The sequence below is a fragment of the Mauremys mutica genome, chromosome 6 (assembly GCF_020497125.1).
Source record: "Mauremys mutica isolate MM-2020 ecotype Southern chromosome 6, ASM2049712v1, whole genome shotgun sequence".
Taxonomy (NCBI): domain Eukaryota; kingdom Metazoa; phylum Chordata; order Testudines; family Geoemydidae; genus Mauremys; species Mauremys mutica.
The window spans coordinates 102,980,863-103,001,935 of record NC_059077.1 but is presented as its reverse complement, the minus strand read 5'-3'; the positions used below and the strand labels follow the sequence as shown (position 1 = coordinate 103,001,935).

Below are 21,073 nucleotides of genomic sequence, written 5' to 3'. Positions count from 1 at the left end.
CTACTTATACACTGCCATGAAGTCACCCCTTAACCCTTCTCTTTGTCAAGCTAAATAGATCAAGCTCTTTGAGTCTATCGCCATAAAACATGTTTTCTAATCCTTTAATCATTCTCATGGCTCTTCTCTGAACCCTCTCCAATTTATCAACATCCTTCTTGCATTGTTGGCACCAGACCTGGACACAGTATTCCAGCAGCGGTAACACCAGTGCCAAAAATAGAGGTTTAATAACCTCTCTACTCCTACTTGAGATTCCCCTGTGCATGCATCCCAGGATTGCATTCATTCCTTTTGCCACAGCATCACACTGGGAGCTCATATTCAGCTGATTATCCACCATAATGCCCCTAATCTTTTTCAAAGTCTCTGCTTCCCAGGATAGAACCCCATCCTGTAAGCATGGTTTGCATTCTTTGTTGCTAGATGTAGACATTTACATTTAGCTCTATTAAGACCTGTATTGTTTGCTTGTGCTCAGTTTACGAAACAATCCAGCTCGCTCTGAATCAGTGATCTGTCTATTTGCCCCTTCCGCAATTTGTGTCAACTGCAAACTTTATCAGTGATGATTTTACTTTTTCTTCCAGATCATTGATAAAAATGTTAAATAGCATAGGGCCAAGAACTGATCCCTCCAAGACCCCACGGGAAACACACCCGCTGGATAATGAGTCCCTCTTTACAATTACTTTTTGAGACCTATCAGTTAAATAGATTAAAAACTGGCTATCATGTGCCGTGTTCATTTTAAATCATTCTAATTTTTTAATCAAAATGTCATGTGATACCAACCAAATGAGTTACAGAAGTCTAAGTATATTGTGTCAAAACTATTAACTTTATCAACCAAACTCATAATCTCATCAAAAAAGATATCAAGTTAGTTTGAAAAGATCTATTTTATATAAACCCATGTTGATTTGCATTAATTACATTACCCTCCTTTAATTTTTTATTAATCTAGTCCATTATCAGCCACTCCATTATCTTGCCTGGGATTGATGTCAGGTGACAGGCCTATAATTACCAAGGTCATCCTGTTTGCCTTTTTAAAAACATATCCACTGCTCCCCATGTCTGACCAGGCTAGAAACTTTTATAAACAATACTTTGGTGTCTCCATTTCAGAATTTAGGAAATACAATGACAAGGATGAAAGAGAACAAGAAAAATTATCCAAACTTTCTAAAACTTCAAAAAGGTCCAAATCAACCTATCTCCTTATATGGCCCTCATCACATTTAATAGAGATGAAACCAATAGGGTCCTATAGAAATCACTCTAGAAAGCTATGGATCTCAGTAGAATGGTCACTTTTCTTTTGCGAACTATCCCATAGAATTCCATCATTCCCCCTTAAGACCAGCTGACCCGGGCCGTAGAGTATTACATTCCCTGCTTCCCCCCAATTGTGCTGGCAAGATGTTCCTCTCCTGCCTCAGGTTCTCTACCCTGAGGAGCAATTTGTCATTCTGCTCCATAGTATCCCTGAATTTCCCTCTCTGTGCCTCTGCATCATCTTGTGCTATTTGCAAGGCCAGCTCGGTGACTTTCCGTTTCTACCATAACCATGGCCCTTTCTCTGCAGGCTCTCCCACCACCCCTTCTTCCGGGGTCTGAGTTCCTACCGCAGCTTGTCCTGCTTGAGTGTGGGTTCCTGTCTGTCCAGGTTCTCTCCACCTCAGTCATCTTATCCACCATCTCTCTACCACCCACTGCTGAGCATGGGAGATGGCTCATTGCCCAGTCCATGTCATCACTGCCACATCCCTCATGGCAGTCCCTGATCTAGGTTGGTTCCGGGGCATCCCTTTTCTATCCCATCTTCTCCCAAAGAGATAATATCTTCTTATATAGCCCTCCTCATGGCACTGACAGGAAACCCTTTGCCTCCCTTTGGTCATTGGCCTCTCCCAGTCTTTCCTTGCTCGGCCCCTTCCCCTGGGCTAGCCTTGACCCTACCACTAAGTCCAGGCACTCCCTCTGCAGGTGCCCCTGTTGCTCACAGGCCCAACACACCCATCCCCTCCCTGTTTGCCTCATACATGGGACTGTCCTGAGCTCTCTCTCTCTCTTTCCTGCTCTCTCTGTAAGGCTTCTGTCTCCCACCCCAGTAAGGGCACTCCCTCTGAAAGTGTCCCCTCCTCCCACAGGCATAACTGCCCTGATTAGGCTTCTGGCCTCCTGGTCTTGAGGTCTACCTTCTTGCCTCAGACCCTCTGAACCCTGCTCCCCTCCTGGAGGATCTTAAGCAAATAATGCTGCTCTTTTGCCAGCTGCCTCAGGCATCCCTTCGCCCATTGGCTGCTTTCTGCGCAGCCTCCCTAGGGCTCCATTAAGGCCACTGTGAGGCAGACGTCCCATCACAGGCCCTAAAATGGACTATTGGGTTAACATGGTTCAGAGAATAAAGCAGAAGATGATTTTTGTCTTTAACAATTAAAGTACTCAGCCTCTTAGATTTCCCCGATACTGGGTCATATTTCCCACTCTTACATGTAATCACATAAACACACACACTTCGTATCCAATAAGAACCACCATGAATCTTCACTCCACATTTGAGCTGCTTAGATGGCTCTATGCAATCCAAACTACCAAGCCTTTAGAGAGTCTACTGCACTGATTTCATGTGTAGCAAAACCTATATGTGTAAACATATACATCCATTTTATTAGAATGATGTCATCTAGACTAGGTATTAAGCTTACATTTCCCTTTCTATTTTTAATCCTGTTTTCCACTGGATAACAACTTTTAATTTTACCTGAATCTTTGTACTAAGAAGGTCTTTTCTGATCCTCTTAAAACTAAATTTCTAAAATGTAGGTCTAAATACTATTGTACTTCGAGCACCAACCAGCAAAATCCAGGAATTTGGATATTGAGGGCTGACACACTCATTGCACCCGTAACTCAACCCATTGTGCCTTTGATTTATTTATAGTGGCATGAATTGTGATCTTAACTTTAACTGCTTTGGTTTTTGTCACTTTAAGCTACTGTCTCAAATACTGGCCATATAATTGTGTCACTGTATTATCAGGCTATATAAAATGGGCACTATTATTCAGCACAGCAGTGTAATCTCCAACATCATAATAATGCTATCCAGTTTGGCTAGAGTAAAATGCACAGCTCCAAGACAGGCAGTGGTAGAAATATAATTTGCACAGAATTAGTAAAAGGAGGAGAGCCTTTAATGAGATGTGTAACATAGATGTCATGACACTAATCCTGTTTAACCCAGTGGTGCATACTGGAACTAAAACTGGTTTCTCTCTCTTCCATCTTCAAAGGGTTAATGTTAAACCAAACTAAAATGGCATGTTTTACCATGTCTTCTGCATGACTGATACTGCAATCGATCTGCAGCGGTTCATTTTCTCTCTGGAATCTCTGCCTACTGAGAACAAATACAAACACATGTGGAACCAATAGGAAGCAGACCAAGGGGTTTAAAAGCACTGTACCAACCTATGTCAGAAAGTTCTCACTTAACAGATGGGGCAATTAATAAAACAGTCAAGTGGTATGACTGCGTCAAGGTGCCTTTAAGTGCTAACAATCCTCTTTTGTCTTACTACTGTAGTGTACAGATGGATTCCAATTCAGAATAAGCACTGCATTGTGCCCATGTTTGCCATCGTACAGTATTTATAGGGTGCCAGGTGTCCAGTGCCTTTTATTTTAAAGACAAATAGAATACCGATTTTTTCTCCCTCTAGCATCTTAAGTGCTGACATGACCACTAATCTGGGTAGAATTAAATCTACAAGTAAATCAGTCCTTTTATCAATTTGAAAAGGAAGGATTTGCCATAAAATACTGCTGACACAATGTAGCCCCAGTTGACATGTATCTTTAATGTATATTGATTCTAGTTATGTATGTATTTTACAGGGCTGTTGATGAACAATTTCTGCTATGCTTGTGTGCTGAATTTCTGAGTTAAACAATATTTTTCATCTCTTGTCTTAAAGGTGAGATGTAAAACACTGACTGCTTGCCATTTAAAATTTAGTGGCACTTTTCACAAGAGTAGAAATATTAAATGTCCTAGTCCTGGACAAATTCCAATTCCCTTCTTTATGCCTATAGCACATCCCACCCCTTTCCTCATCCTTTTTCCTGTGCTGACCTGTTGTGTAACTTTACTAGTAGAGAATGACTTTTGTGTTCCACCCCAAAGGTGGCTGCATCTCAGACATGTACAAACCTCTTTGGGATCATTGGGGATGGAAAAATTTTGTAATTATTATTGTTGGTGTAAAAAAGAAAGAGAGCATTGGTTGATTACATTTTTACCACTGTCGTGATTCTATTGCTGTTCAGGGATTGAAGTGGGAAATAAAATGACAGTATGTTGGTATTCTACTCCACAGTTCCAGGACATCATACTTACAGTATTTGCAATTGCAATATTTTCCCTATCCCCCACCAACCTATGTCACTCAAACACATGTGTGAGCAGAGCACCAAAGTGACTTTGATAAGACTGTGGAAGCACTTCAACAATTCTGTCAATTTCACTTTTGCCTTTCTGCTTGAGCATGGAATGGAGCAGTAGTCTAGTAGAAACCCACAAAATCTTATGCTCCAATACGTCTGTTAGTCTATAAGGTGCCACAGGACTCTTTGTTGCTTTTTACAGATCCAGACTAACACGGCTACCCCTCTGATACTAGAAACTGTGAGTACACCATATTGAAATGTAATAGAGACCAGTGGTTCTCAACCTTTCAGGAGCCTGATTAGTCTTGCGTATCCCACATTTCACCTCAATTAAACTTACAAAATCAGACATAAAAATACAAGTGTCTCAGCACATTATTGAAAATTTGCTTACTTTCTCATTTTTACCATATAATTATAAAATAAATTGATTGGAATATAAATATTGTACTTACATTTCAGTGTACCTAATATCCGAGTCCTGCCACCTGGGGATAAAGCTGAAGCCCGAGTCCCACCACCCAGGGTCGGAGCATGTAACTTAGATTCCCAGGGGTCCCTGTGGCATGGAGCCCCTGGCAATTGCCCTGCTTGCCACCCCCTAACACTGGGCCTGCACATGAAACCCCCCAAAACCCATCCTGCAACCCCCAGGTTGAGAGCCACTGAATTAGGCAATTATCTAGATGAGTTGTCGTACCCCTTGGAAGACCGCTGCCTACCTCTGGTTGAGAACCACTGCCAATTAATTGCAACTGACCAGCTAAGAACGGATAATGTGAGGGGTGGGAGGAGTTTGGCAGGTTCAGCTATGGTGGCAGCTGAAGTTGAGAGATGGACCTGACTAAAACTGTCAAGCCTTCAACAAACACACAGTGGTCAAGCGTGACAATGTTCTGACCAAATGTTCAGGTGTGGCAGAGCATACCAGGACACTATTTTCTAAACCATGTTTCATACCAGTAGTACTGCCAAAATACCAGTACTACCATTACAGCATTAAGCAGTGGATTAGAGAAATCACAAGGTAGAAGCAAAGAAAAAAATATGTTTATAGAGGGAGAATTACTAAGAGAGAGAATGATTTCAAATTCCAGATCCCACAAGCTGCAGAGGAGAAGGCTTTTGCATCAAGGAGTAGACAAACATATACTGAAAGGAACCAGTCTGTGTTTGAGTTGTAAAGAACTACTGTAGATGACCACATTGGTCTTTTCCTTCTTTCTTATCAGTCCCAAAGCAGTTTTCTGCCTACAGTGGGTTGAAAATATGGCTACACAACATTATGGTGGTTTGACACATAATTGTCTATTTTCCTTCAACATTTCCCTGACCCTATCCTCTAACTGCTGCTGTATCAAACATTTCCTGACAAGACAGCAATGCCCATTCTCATACTAATGAAGCCCTCTCCATTGGCTGAAGACTTTAGCAAGAGCCCAGAATATTAAAACTCCAAATGGTCTTAAGTGAATTCCTGAGAGTGCACTTTAAAGATTTGAGATGGATTGCTCTCTGCTTGCACCAAAAAAATTATGAGAGTAAACAAAAATGCAAGCAGGCCCTGGAAATGATCTGTACCATTATGACCTCACCTTCTTCTTATTGCTTTGTCCTGCCATGCTGCTTAACTAATGGCCATCTGCTTATGCAGCCAGTATTTCTTCTTTAATAATCATTAATATTGTTATACTTTTACCAATGACAAATACCAGAAAAGTCAGAAACTTGAAGTTGCCTCTCAGAGGCTAGCTTCAGATTCAGAAAAATTCTGCTGAAGTTGAAGGCAAAAAAGAAAACCCTTTTGGTGTTGACCTTTATGGCTTTAGTTTATATATAACAGTGGCATGGCCTCAAACTATTTTTCACTCATGTGAGCAAGGTTTGCAGGATCAAGTCCTGACTACTATAAAATGTAATGAGTCTGTCAGCTTGCCCAAAATTGATGGAGTTGCCCACACCCATTTGTGAAATCATTAAATTAAATGCCACTCAACAGAGAAACCTCTTAACTAAAGCTGAGCAAATACTACACAAGATTTCCCATTAATAGTTGTTCAGATTTTAAAACAAATTTGCTCTAACCGTGTGTGTGTCCTTTTGTGTTCACTTTGGGTGACCATGCCAGCTAATGAGTTCACTTGAAGGAATGTTTGAGCAAACAACAAGTTTCAAATGAATATCAGAGAACATCTGTGGGAAACAAATTGTGAATTTGCAAATACGAACATTCCCACCTGAAACCTGATTCTAAGAGTTATATTCTTTTACTTAGCGAATACACACATATCATGATTTCTCTGTGTCCAATTAAAAGTAAGCAATGTTTATTTGCAATAAACTGATTTTGAATGATCTAGAGATCTGAATTATGCACAGCAATTTTCTAAATTGTCTAAGTTTTGGCAGCCTCCCTTTGATGCCCTGTGAGTGCAGTGCTGCATGGTATCTCCGCAGCCCTGCCTGATGCAACAACCCTGTAACAGGGTGGCTGGCCCTTTAAAGGCTAGAGGCCTGGGCCAGCAAATCCTGATTACTAAGGAACAGAGGGATCCCCCCCCCCCACACACACACACACAAACTGCCCCCCTCCCCTCCAGTGGTCAACCAATCATATCATGCAGTGTTGCCAATTAAGTTGGTTGGAAATTTGAATTGAAATTGAAACATTAATACACACTTTAAAAGCATAATGGGTTTGAAAAGTATGAACAAAGACTAGCTTCCTCATACAGCTGTTGTTTATGACAATGTCAGCGCATTTGTTTCAGCTACATTGGCCATCCTAATCATTTCAAATTATGATTTGAAAGCAAGGCCTGAGTGAGCTCGCCCCTGTCAGCTAGTGATGAGCCAGGGGGTTGGGGGAGAGGCTTCAGGACCAGACTGTATTTACATGAACACACCTACTCTGCCTACGTAACCAGCAGAGCTGTGTTGCCCAAGTGATCAGTTTTGGCTGGCGTTGGGTTACAAATAATTTTAGTATTGAATGTGGGGGGATCGTGAAATGTTATATTTATTATACGAGTAAAGGGCAGCAAAACTGTGCTTAGCCTGCTTGAATGAGAGGGTCTCTCTCAGTGCTTAATTTGTGCTAGCCCTGGGGTCTCTGGGTTTGGGCTCTGCCTAAGAGTCACAGGCACTATTTGACCTGCACCTCTCCCCTGTTAAAAGAAAGAGCTGATAAGGCTCCATAGAGAGTCTTTTGGTTTGTTAAGTGACCACTAGAGCTGAAATCGCTAATAAGGGCTTAACCTGCTGCGAGACAGTGTTTCTGTTAAAGAGACTGACCAGCCTGCACTAGCAGTGAGGTTCTTTTTTCATCAAGAGTCCAAAAGGACTGAAGGTCTTGGAAACAAATAGAAGATACACTGGGACTGAAGTTCAGATTAGTCCAACCTGGGAAAACCTGCTGGCTTTCTCATGAGTGATCTTTGGCTGTTGCCTTAAAATTACTGCAACCATTATTACAGGCTTTGGAAAGTATCTACCGAGATAGGACAGATTTAACTAGTGCAGCTGACAGACTACTTTTGTTACTGAGTTCAGAGAAGACTATCACCATTTGCTTTCTTGTAAGTCTACTGTTGAAACCACTTGGGTCATTACACAATGCAATCCAGAAATCTGCTACAACAGTAGTAGATCTTTGTCCAGCAACAGAAGCTACTCTTGGATCAGAGAAATATCCATTGAAAACGTACTGGAAGAAGCAAAGACTTCAGTTCAGAAGTCGACTAATAAAGGCACTTGTATTGAATCCTTAAGTGAAGAGGACAAGTGTCTGTTAAGCCAGCTGAAAAAGTACATAGACTTGATTCTTACAAATCTACAATAGCGATTTCTAGATTCTACTCAACCTCTATGTAGCTTTTACAGATGCCTGTCTTACAAAACACCTATCGTCGAGTGGAGGGAGGCACCACCAGCAATGGGGCTGCTATGTGATCAGGACAGAATAGAGAATTATGAACACAGTGTGGAATATCATACAATGAATGAATGAATATTTAACTTCAACTTCTTCATCATCACTAGTTGTTCGACACAATCTTTCTGCTATGTTTCCTGAGATGAAAGAAGTAGGAATTCATCTCCTGCTACTCGCAGTCACAACAGCTACAACTGAGTGTTCTTTTTCCTCATTGAATAGAATTTTGTGTTCTGAAAGAACTCACCTTCTGCCTGATCATGAGCATATCATGAAGGACAGGAAGTAACGGACACACAAGAAGCCACCAAAGATGAATGCACTGTATTCAAGAAGTTCATTTACAGAGTTGTGCAAAATTACAGCAAGAAACCAAGATGCATGTAGATGTAGTGCTTCATAGTAGACTTGAGTAGCCAACTTTAATTTCTGTGATGATTTTAAAACATGAATTAAATCTAATAAAATGGTCATGAAACATTTTTCAGTTTTTACTATGGTGCCATACAGCCCACCTTCACCCCTCGGCCCTCCCCCTCCCCCTGTATATTCGAACACACACACACACACACACACACACACACACACACCAGTGTCAATTCCCAGGGAAAACACTGGGCACATATGAGCAGGGATCACATGATTCCCTCATAAGAGCAAAATAATGCTGTAGTGAGGGGATGCTCAGGGAGAGATAAATAGAGGAAGCTGTATCAGAGACTGCAGAAGAGCTGCAGTGAGCAGGAGGGCAGGATCTAGGTCTGGAACCAGAGGTTTGAAGGATGCTAAGAGCGAAGTAGGGATAAGAGTGGCCTGTCAAGGTAGGGAAGTGCTCCAGAGAGCAAAAGGGGGAGAAGAGATGCCCCAGGAATGAGTTTGGGAATTGCATCTTATCCCAATAAATTGAACCAGGGAAAGGGGCATTATCAGACAAAAAAAGCTTCTGTGGAGTTTAATAAGCCCCTTGATGGGGAAAACTAAGGCATAGTGCTGCAGCACCACCTCTGATCTTCTAGAGGAGGCCTGCCCAATGACAACCCCCTCACCCCCAAGCTAACCCACCCATTCCCCTATGCAGAGGCTTGCAAGGGGGTCCTCAGAATGCAACCTTACAGCTGTCTCTGCAGTGTCTGCACTGGGAGAATTCTCCCACAGTCAGAACAAGGGTGTAAGAACTCCTTTATACCTCCCCTGCTCTTTCACCCAGAGTGAGGTGAGAAGCCAACACTGAGTTATTTATACTAAAGGAAGGAATTCCACATCAATTTAAAAGTTTCCGGCATGAATAATATTTAGGTGTGTCTCATTGGAGATCTTTGTCACACACTGTCTCAGCTAGTTGAGTGATATGTCTTTAACCAAAACATCATTTGATACACGGAGAATGGACCTTTGTATAGTGAAGAGGCTTCTGTAAGTTTTGTTGAAATAACTTAATTGTTTTGTTTTATTTGATTAAAATTAAACCTCCAATAAAAAGATTATACACACCCAAAGATGCAGCCATCTAAAAGCCAATGCATCTTTGCTCCATGGTTCCATGATAATTCAACAGTTGGACAATGTGTATATACACCACACTGACTCGGAAAGCAGATGGGGTGCAGGAAGCCATTTGTGACTCCATGAGTCAGAGACACCTGGCTCCAGCTCAAGCTAAGGCTCCACAGGGACTTTGCGCCAGGGAGGATTGAGTATAGTTGTACTCCACTGCATTCCTTCCTCTCCCTTGGTGACCCATGCAAACTGGGTGCCTGCATGCACCAAGAAGTATTTCAGTGTCTAAACCATTCTGTAGACATGCAAATGCCCTACTTGCACGTGCAAGTGAAGGAATGAATGGCACATGCCAAATTTGGCTTTAACTGACTAGTCATTTAAAAACTGCTGGGCCAGCAGTACCATATTATACCAAGTTACACACATTTTAATCATTTTTAGGAAGAGGTGATATCCTCTGGCCCCTTCCAAAAGGGCACTCGTGGGCACTCCCTACAAAATCCCTTTGGGCAGGTGCCCAGCTGCAAAATAAATTCTTTGTACACAACCATAAAGTTCTTCTATCCTCCTTCAAATTATCTGTGCATTTTTATTCATAATATACTACAGATGGTGGGCCAGATCGCCATTTGGTATAAATCAGCATCATCCCAGTGAAATAAATGGATGCACACCAAATTACACCAACTGTGCTTCATAGTGGGTTTTTTTTATTTTTAATGCAACATGAATACTTTTATTTTTAACCAACTATTAGAGGAACCACTTTCTCACTGCCATTCATATTTGCTGTCAAAATCAGTGTTCACCTCTGTGTTATTGTCTTTGCAGCACCAGTATCTTGATATCAGTGTGCCACCTGGAATTACACACCAGTATCGGCCTGTCTCAATTATATTAAAGATCCCTTTAGGTTTGTACTCTTTCACAACATCTCAGAGAGCTTGAATTACCTAGTAGTCACCAACAAATTCATTGGTATCTTATTTCTCATAGTGCTGTTGCTGGAACTATCTTTTCATCTCCGCTCCTTCCACTAGACTTATTATTTGGCAAGTTCTCTTTCAACCACCACCTTATATGTTCCACTGATGCTCTATATCTTATATTATTGGAAGTCATTATATTCACATGTGAGTAACAACTTGATAGAAACATACATAGGTGAATCTACTAGGGAAGGGTACATATCCCCCACGCAGCTTTTTACTGGCCTGCAAATACGGGGCTCACTCACCAACATTTTGTATCTAATTGCCCCCAGTGCACATAGTTGAATTATCTCTCTACTCTAATATGGGCATCATATAGAATATATATCTTATAAAGTGCTTTGGGATCCTTTCAGATGCAAGATGTCAGACATACGTTCAATAGTATTTTACTGACATGATAGTGGTGGCACAAGGTGTTTGCAAAACACCCTCTGTCTTAGGGTTGCCATCACTCAGCACATCACTAAAAATGAGTGACTGGGAAGGGGATATAGCCAAAGCAGCTGGGGGACATGTTAATGCAACACATCCATGTGCAGCCTCTGCCAGTGGGGTTCTTATGAAACCTCCAGCAGATATTAAAGCCAACCCCCCTCAACAGAACTCTAGTGAAACCACCCCCTGCTCTACCTTCAGATGTGAATCCCTTTCCAGGGCTAGTAGATCAAATAGGCACATGGACATCTGCACTTTCCTAGGCTAGCGGAAATGAAGCTCAACGACATCTTACATACGTAATATAAACAATGTCTATGATGTGTGCTCGAGATGGGGGCATTAATACCCAAGATTAAATACAGATCCAAACTCCCTCAAAGCTTAGGGATGTTCAGATTGCTGATTCAGTTCAGGCCCATCTCTGGTGTGTACTTAAGTGTAGCTAGTGTTCTGTACCCTAACAGGAACCAGGTATATTTATAATGTACCATGTTGTGTGTTGTGCAGACAACACCATCTCCATAAATACATGTGCACCCCTCAACCCACCTTAAAAGACAAAGCAACCACCAGTTTAATTAAATGACTCCTTCTGTTTTGTATCATGCTATTGTTTTGAGAAACAGAGTCTATAGCTTTTATAATGTCCATCTTCCCCTTCCCCAAACACACTGTTTCCTGCCAATCATCCTGGAACACAGAGTGCTGGGCACTTAGACAGGATGTTTGTTTGCTAAAGCAGCCAAGCCAAGTCACAGCTCTCAACATTTACTTATGTTGAATTTCCATGCACAAGAAAATGGCTTGAACAGTTATTTTAGTGCACTAATAGGGGCTGCTTATGGTTTAAAATAGCAACAGGTTATCTTCCAAGTGAGGAAAGGCTGCTGCTGAGCCCATAGGGCCTATGTATTGAACTGCCAAACTCCAGGATCGTTGCAGAGCAGATGTTCAAGGGCACAGTAAGTCTCCCTTAACACGGACTGTGTCCTGAACAGCATCTTTGGTAATACCAGGGATTAAACCAGTGTTCCTCAGCCTGGAAGTACTGAAAAAAACATTTTGAAATCTTATGGACCTACTGAAGGTCACAAAATAAGTCACAATATAACATTCCATTTATATGTTTGCGCTGTGATCCTCAGTCACCATTGTGCAAGGCATTAGCACATTACCGTCATGCAAACATGGCAGAACAATATCAGGAATGCCCGAAATACTTGGTGGCTCACTACGCCTCCATTTACCATACTGTCTCTTCGCCTTTCCCTGACTACCAGGGTTGGGCTAGTGTAATAGGCTTGCAAAGCACTTCTCTTGTCCCATCCTGTTAGCTAGTGTTGAACTGCATAAACTTGCTGGGTTCATTGTGACAGGAGCGGTTGATCAATGTTACCCATTACTATGCATATTATCACAATGCAAATATAAATATGTAGTTCTACAGCTCTGAGTTCCCAATAAAGCCCGATGCCAGGAAGTAGGATGAATTTGGACAGTAACTCAGAGCACATGTGATGTGCTGAGCACAGGGTAGGGACTCAGCCCATTCACAGGGAATCTTGTCTTTTCTTTTTTTTCCCTCTTCCTTAATCCATTCTTGGATGTTTGGAAGATGGAGGCTGTGAAGAATCCTTCCTATTTATTTTCCTAGCCTTCCTCTTAGGTAGTGCACGGAGCACTCTCATAATTGGTGCTCCATTTGCCCTCCGCGAGATTAGGCAGAAAGGAAGGAAAGGAATAACAGTCCATCCTGGTGATTCCACAACAGCTGAATCCAGTACCCTAAAAGCCACAGGCTGAATCTTCGGGGCCTCTAGAGCCACACAGGACAACAGGCTTAGATTTAAGCCAAGAATTATACATGTCAACACTAAAGCACGGTTTTGGGGCAGACTCTTCCTTCTTAGGAAACATATGTTCAATGATGTCAGTAGTCACACATCAATTTCACTTCAGGCCAACTCTGGAACCCCAGTGCCCCTGCAACGTGGAACCCTCAGGTCTACTTTAGTTCATATGGGCTCAACAGCCATTGATCCTTACAGGGGTCACTCATATCCAAGCCAGCTACACAGTCCTTACAATGAATCTATATGCCTACTGGACCCATGGATAATGTAAGGGAAGGTAATGCCTCATGAGTGTGGGGAGAAGCAGTTTCTTCCCTGCTTGGGTGACATCTGGATACAAGCTGAATGGGCCAATAATTCAGCCCATAGAAATCTATCAAACAGGACTACCACCTAGGGAGATGAGATCAGAGGCCACAGTGGTCGAAGACAATCATCTGAATTGGGGGAAGAGGACAGAATCTCTGTTCAGGAATAGTTTTAGTCCCTGCACCTTCACACTCATTACTGGGCAGAATGAAAAAGTCTCTGGGATTTAAACAAGAAAAATTAACCTTGCAAGCACCATACATATCTAAACAACTTTCCTACAGCCCTAAACAGAGAGTGCATGCATGCTACCTATTGCAGTTCTAGGTTCCAAGAGCATAGCATGCCAATGATCTACACCCTCTGTTTACTATTAGATCATTGTATGTCTCAGTTCTAACCTCTATGGCCCTGAGAAGACTGGGACCAAGCTACTTCAAAGTCCATCTCTTGATCTGCAACCCTCCAAGATAACTGTGCTCATCAGGAACATGGAAACTATCCATGCCCTCAGTAACACTTAATGGAAGGATGGTCTTTTGGTTCAAGTAATGGAGTGAGACTCATGAGAGCTAGGTTCAGTCCTTTGCTCTGCCACAGACTTCCTATGTGACCTTAGATAAATCACAATCTTTCTGTATCTCAGTTCCCCATCTGTAAAATGGGGATAATGCTGCTTCTCTTCTCTACCCATTTTACTAGATTGTAAGCTCTAGTGGGCAGGGATGGTCTCTTACTACGTGTTTGCACAGTGTTTAGGTCAACAGAACTTCTGCCTCAGTTGGGACCTCTAGGCAGTACTGTCAGTAAAGAACCTGAGCTTAAGGCATCCTTGTTGCAGAACTGTGGAAGGCCTCCCTGGAGATCAGAATAAGTTCTAGACTGACCATTTTTCATTGCCCAGTGTAAGGATCACTTTTCACAGAAGCCTCCCCAGAGTTACAGAAACTGGAGAAGAACAGAAAGGAGGTGAGAGGAGGAGGAAAGAAAGAAAGAAAATTTAAAAAAATGAAAATATAAAGGGGCCAAATCCAATCACAGCGCTAGCAAAGCTTGCTTCTGATTATATTTTATGCTTCTGTTACACACTGGATTTTAACTCTCAGATACAATAGTGATTGAAGCTCTGTAAATACCTAAAAAAAAGATAGATTAACTAGATTAAATAGATAGGTTGGTTTTTTTTTCTGACTGTAGCTATCCATAAATACTGTCATTCGACACTGAGGGATTTTCATGCTGGAGACCCTAGAGGTCACTGTCCATATTGTTCTTCCCAGGCATGATACTGTGTATATCCCAAAAGCCATATGGGAAAGGTACTTCTTCACAGCTGCAGAGGAAACTGCTTTGCAGAACAGAAAACAGCAAAAATCATAACACAGGCTTTAGTCAGAGTTGAAAGGAAGCTGCATGCAAAATTTAAACTGTGGATCTAAAAATCTCATTTTCAAAATATGTTCATAAACCTACAAGCTGTTGGAAATATTCTAATTGTCAGAATCAAGCTGTTACAATTACATTTCACAGACTACACAATCAACAAAAGGAACTGTCTCTTGAATTAAACGTAGCTTTAAAAAAAAAAAAGAACACCAGAGTTCCTTTAGTTGAATTTTGTTTTGTTCCTTACATAAGTTTTGGTGCTGTAAAATGTGGCACGTTTTGTACTGTATGTTCCCTCAGAAAGCCAAACAGAAACTTGTCATCATGGTTTTGAGAGCACAAGGCCTCTCCTTTCTCATGTTTCAACTAAACAGCCTCCACTTGGGCTGAGGAACGTATCATATATCATAAATCACTCTCTGATAGATATTTGGCAGCCAGTCAGCACCCCCAGGCTATGCAACATACAGTATGGAACATTTTTAAGGTGGAATCTAGATTTTGTAATTTAAAGACTTAATAGCATCTCAAAACATTTTACTACTTCCTGTTACAAAAAGAAATAGCCAGGAAAGCAGTATTATCCGTATGGTTTAAGTTCTCTGTAATACATCCACAAAATAAGCCGCAGAACTGAAAACCTGCAGGGTTTGTTCAGTAGAATGAAAATGAAAAAAAGAAATTATGGAACACGATCACAGCTAAACCCAGAAACAGTCCAGGGGCAAGGAACTTCTAGAATCTGATTTTTGTCTACCATCAATTTTAACTCTTTCATTACCCTGAGGTTAATTCACTCTCCAACACACATGAACCAAAGCCAAGTATGGAAACCAAAGAGAGACACTTTTTGCTTCCTTGGCTACAGTGCACACACACAGTTTACGTTATAACATTCTGCCAACTCACATCACCTAATGCTATGTTCCAACATTAAAATCAGAAAAGTTTTCTGTGGATCCAACACCTTGGGACCAGATGTTGGTGGCCTTTTAAAATAAATATTTTATCCAATTTTTTTCAGCCTGCAGATTATTTAATGCCCTCTTCCCACCAGTATCCTCCTCTACACCTTAAATACAGTACAAACCATGATAATTAACCCCTTCACTGCAATGTCTCCTTGGCCCACTCCAGGATTTGTCCTTTAGCACAACTCCATTAATTTCAGTGTAGTGGTAGCTGCTAGGAAACATATAGTGATTCCCAAGGTTATGCAAGAACAGCTTCACTGAGGTTGCATATTGAGTCTAGGGGCACTTATGGGTTAACATCATGGTTTTTGGACATGTTCTAGCATTCTCAGTGCACTTGGACTGAGAGGTTCTTAAAAGGGCTAAATGAAAACTAGGGGAAATGCAGAGCATGTGGCATGGGGGTTGGGCTTTCAAAAGCAAAGATGCATGAAGAACAAAAGAAAGCAACTGAACAAAATCACAGGAAGTTCAGATGAAAATACACATTAATTGTTACAAATTAATTGAGATTTTAAAGCAGTATAAAATGTTAAATATCATTTATAGTTTGATTTACGCTCACAACTCATTGACCTTGGAGACTGAACAATCAAATTACGCTAAAATAGGAGGGATAAAACTTTCCAATAGGATTGTGTCTCCTTTGTTTACGCTCATTGTTATTCAAAATTATTTTTGATAATCCTTTCATTTTACTGTTCCTTCTACTATACCTAAGTCAGTCGTGTTGTTTGGATTGAAATGCTGCTGTTTGCATTCCTAAATCCAGCTATGGGCTGACCATCTAATTTAAAATCAAGAAACAAGTATCCATCCAGTACTGTGTTTGAAATAGAGGAGAGGCAGTAACTGATATTATTAGGGTTGCATAATAGCATCCATTCTACCTCTCTTTTCAGACACTCAGAACTACCTGAAACTTTCCTGAAAACATTCACCTTCAGGCAAAGACCAAGCCTGGAAAAATTAAATCCTAAAAAGTGACTTTTCAGACTTTATTTTTTCCAGACTTGGGCTTTGCCAGAAGGTGAATATGTATCTATTGTTTACTAGGACAGCCAAACGGTCCTCAGCCTCCTGTGAAGGAATACAGATCCTCTGGGAACCTCAGGATTAGCCCCGAGGCATTTAAAGTTGTAGAAAAGAGAATTATGAAGAGGTTACTCACCCTGTGTAGTAACTGTGATTCTTCAAGATGTGTCCCCCTATGGGTGCACCTTGATTGGAGATTTTAATTAGCAGTGTCCATTTGGCCTGTGCATTTGCTGCTGGTATCCTCGTGGAATGCTAAAGTGGGTACTGTTGCACAGGAAGATTGGCGAGATTATTGTGGCCCTTTCTGTAACCAATGAGAGAGGATTGAGACTTTTGGAGTTTGCCAGCTATAAAAATCTGGTTCTTGCAAACACATTAGGAGCACATAAAGCTAATGGGGAGGGGGGATTCTAATCCTTCACTGTCCCATCAGAACTGGTTCTTTGATGATGATGCCTATTGTGGAGCCACATCAGATGGCTCACAGCATCTCTTTCTCTGGAGCCTGTGCCTTTTCCCTGGGGCGGGGGGGCATTCCGCAGATTTCTGGAATCCAGAGAATTGTACAGATTGGCATCTCTGGGCCATTTGCGAACTGCTGAACTTCCATTTGTTTGCAGGATTATAAATGCCTAAAGAGCATAGTGTGGCCCTGAAATTGTTAAGGGGTATGTAAACAACTCATCAGTGTTCTTTACAAACAACTTCCATCCATCAAATGGAAGATCCTCAACAGTATTTTGAACTTCCCTGGGGAAGACAGACGGTTGCAGCTAAGAAGCATGGAGCACCACCATCACTGTAGAGATGGAATGGGTCAGTGTCTGCAGCATGGAGCACTGCCTGCAAAGATGTTCTTGCCAGCAACTCTCCCTCAGTAATGCTGACATGGAATTGTTCCCTTTGATCTGAAGGAAGGTGCTCAATAAATTACCCAAATTTTGTGTAGTTAGTAATGTGGTACTTGGCCATCAGTGCTTGGTAATTTACAATATGGAATTGCAGCCTAGCTGATGAACAGACCTTCCTTCCCAGGAGGTCCAGGCATTTTTGGTCTCAGTCATATGGGGTGGATTTATTATGGTGTTGTTTGCCCCATTCATTCACTATATGAACAACCAGAGGAGCCTTTTCCACCTATGATACTGAGCCTCAAGGAAGACCTCTAGGAGGCCACAGATCTGGCTGGAGACAGAGACCTTTTTGCGGGGAGATGAACCAGAGTTCCTCTTTTGAAGAGCTTTGGAGGTGGGCTCCAAGGATTTCTCCTTCCCAGAAGAATGTTGTGCCAAGCTGGAAGTGGCGCTCAAAATTCCTGGAGACTAACATCCAGGGGGGCCTGCACTGGTTCTGAAGTGGGATGGAGGGAATGCTCCATCACAAAGTTTGACCTCTTGGATCTTCCGAACCCTAAATTTTAGGGTTAGATAGAAGTTGCACTTCTGGAGTGTCAGTCACTGACTGGGATGGCCTTTTTACACGAGAGGCAGCATTTGAACCCTGGTGAACAGGGCATGCCTGTCACAGGGGGAATTTCCCCAGACAAAAAACAAGTCTCCACAATTAAAAAAAAAACTAATAAACTAATTACAATTAACTTGCAGCTCCGAAACTGCCGAGGTAGGCAAGAAGCAGGCATACTAGCTCCGTCTGGGGCCAAGGCAGTTGAGAAGGAACTGAGGGAGCAGTCCACCTGTGCAACCTTATATAGCCTTGGAGCTGTCACGAGGATACTAATGGCACAAGCACAGGCCAAATGGACACTGCAAATGAAAATCTCTGATCGAGGGTGCATGTGGCACACCAAGAGCAAAGCACCCATAGGGATACCACTTAAAGAAGCAGTTATGTTGTATTATTGAAGAAGTATTATATGATCATGTAGTTAAGATTCTATTGTACTACATACACACAGGAGGCAGAGTTAGGAACCTATTTCTAAATCTTATCTTTAGCATTCCTAGGCTCCTGAGAGCTGGATTGTTCAACCTTAACATTTCATGAGTGCAGTTCGTTTTGTATGGTATATCTTTATAGATTAGGCAGCACAACAGCAGGTAGAGCCTATCAGACAGAGGTGTTACAATGCAATTTTTGAACCTCACTATGGGACCTATGCCAAAGCCCATTGAGGTCAGTGGAATAACTCCTATTGACTTCAATGGGCTTTGGAGCATATCACTATTGAAAAGCTTCCCCTGTCCCCGCCATTCTAAGAGATGCAAAGTCTATTTCCTAATGTCTCAGCCATTCTTGTAACTTTCTCCCTTGCTTAGATGCAACATGAGCAGTTATTTCTAGAGAGAAAAGGACTCAAACTTTACCTATTAGGACTGGTGACCCATGATGATAAAATTTTATTCACAAAAATACACATACAGCCTGTTGGGGCAGAGTCCAACTGCTGCTGAAACCAACTGGAGTCTTTGTTGGTATCTGCCAGGAATGGGAAAATAGCTGGCAGCATCCTTGAAGCTCACCCCCTGCTCTGGACCTGTCTGCTGATCCCTCACTTCTCTCAGCAGCCAGTGGAATAGCTGGTAGTGGAAGCAACAAATTCAGTAGGCTGATACCTGCCCACTCAGGGAGTAGCAAGTGTCTCTCACCTAACATCAGCATATGCGGTTAGCAGACAAACACTCAGTGTGGAGGAAAGGCACAGTGTCACCAGAAACTTTGGGGTCATGGTAAGATAAGTAGAGGGTGACGTAAATTGGAATGGACATTTTGGGTAGATATGTTGATTAGCAGTATGTGGGAAGGGATCACTTCAAATCTGGGAAGCAGTGGCTTGCTTTGAATGTGGGTTTGGGATGCTTATCCCCCTGCTAGAACCTCTTTGTCACACCTAATACATATGAGTAAGGCCCTTCGTTTTCTTTTTTTACTGAAGATTTCTGAGGTTTTAAAAAAGCTGTTATGGAGTTCTTACTGAGTTTCACCCAAATTTTGGATCACTCAGGTACATGAAATATTGATTATGTTAAGAAAATCCAGTACATTACATTAGGTAGACATGTTAACATTAAAATAGTCTGAGTGTAAATGTAAGGCTGTCTGTTAAATTAAGACAACATAGTGGAAGATACCCACATGCGCATGCATATGTGCACATACTGTTAATGCACAGTTCAGGAAAGAAACCACAACATTAAACTGTTTTTACTTCCAATTCTCTTAGACGTCTCTATCTTGTTTGTTTGTTTGTGTTTACCTTTCATCCCCCAATATTAACCCAGAAAACTGTGAAATCAATTTTTGCACCAATTTTCACCCATTTTAAAAAATGTTGTAAGAAACACTGATAAATTCCCAGGACATAGCAAACAAAATTAAAAATGAACAGCCTTGCACATGAGTCACTCATATATTTTTGTTACCGAAAGGATAGCATTGCCCCATTGAGCTAACCTAATGTACGGTAAGTCAAATCAGGACAATTTCACTATCAAGGACTACCTATCAAATGAAGTCTGATCCAAAACTCCCATTGATTTCAATGAACTTTGGATAAAGTCTTTGGTGCATTGTCTCTCTATGGGGAAAAGTATAACTACATATTAAAAGAGACTTCCTTTCAAGAATGAAATAAAACACAGTAAAAGTCTTGTGCATCTCAGGTTCTTTATATTTGGTACCAAGAATGTTCACCAGATGCAAGGGGATAGGTAGGATGAAATAAATATTTCAAAATATCTTGTTGGGATGGACGTATAGGAAGCAGTGCTAAAATTGACTCTGGGGATTATGATGTCTGCTGTAACATAGTAAGAAACACAGGAGGTCAAATTAATATCTGGTGTAATACTGCTGAAGTCAAGGGAAAGTCAATGGAGTTTCACCAGAGATGGATTTGCCTAGAAGGTACGAATTTCAAAACTTCTCACTAGGGCACTGATACAGAGAAAGTTAAATGAGCCAGACCATGATCTGACTACTTTCTTCCCAATAAGGACTGCACATTAGCCTGCAATTATTACATTCTAAACTCTTTGAGATAGAGGAACATATTATTTGTTACGTGTTTTTACAGCACCTAGTCAATGAAGTCCTGGTTCATAACTGGGGCACTCCTATGCACTGCCACAATATACATAAGTAATAATCATAACTTTTGTATAATAAGGTGAGGAAAAAAAATAAATGTAAACACTATGCATTCAATCTTACAGCAGCATATTTTTCTAA

General features: G+C 41.4%; 1 long non-coding RNA gene across 1 annotated transcript in view; it reads right to left on the bottom strand.

The window, feature by feature from the left end:
* LOC123372479 overlaps positions 1-21,073 on the bottom strand; it is a 103,528-nt gene that overhangs the window by 62,328 nt on the left and 20,127 nt on the right. The window contains exon 2 of the long non-coding RNA XR_006580309.1: positions 17,019-17,189. This is a non-coding gene — a long non-coding RNA (uncharacterized LOC123372479). The remainder of the gene's footprint in view (positions 1-17,018; positions 17,190-21,073) is intronic.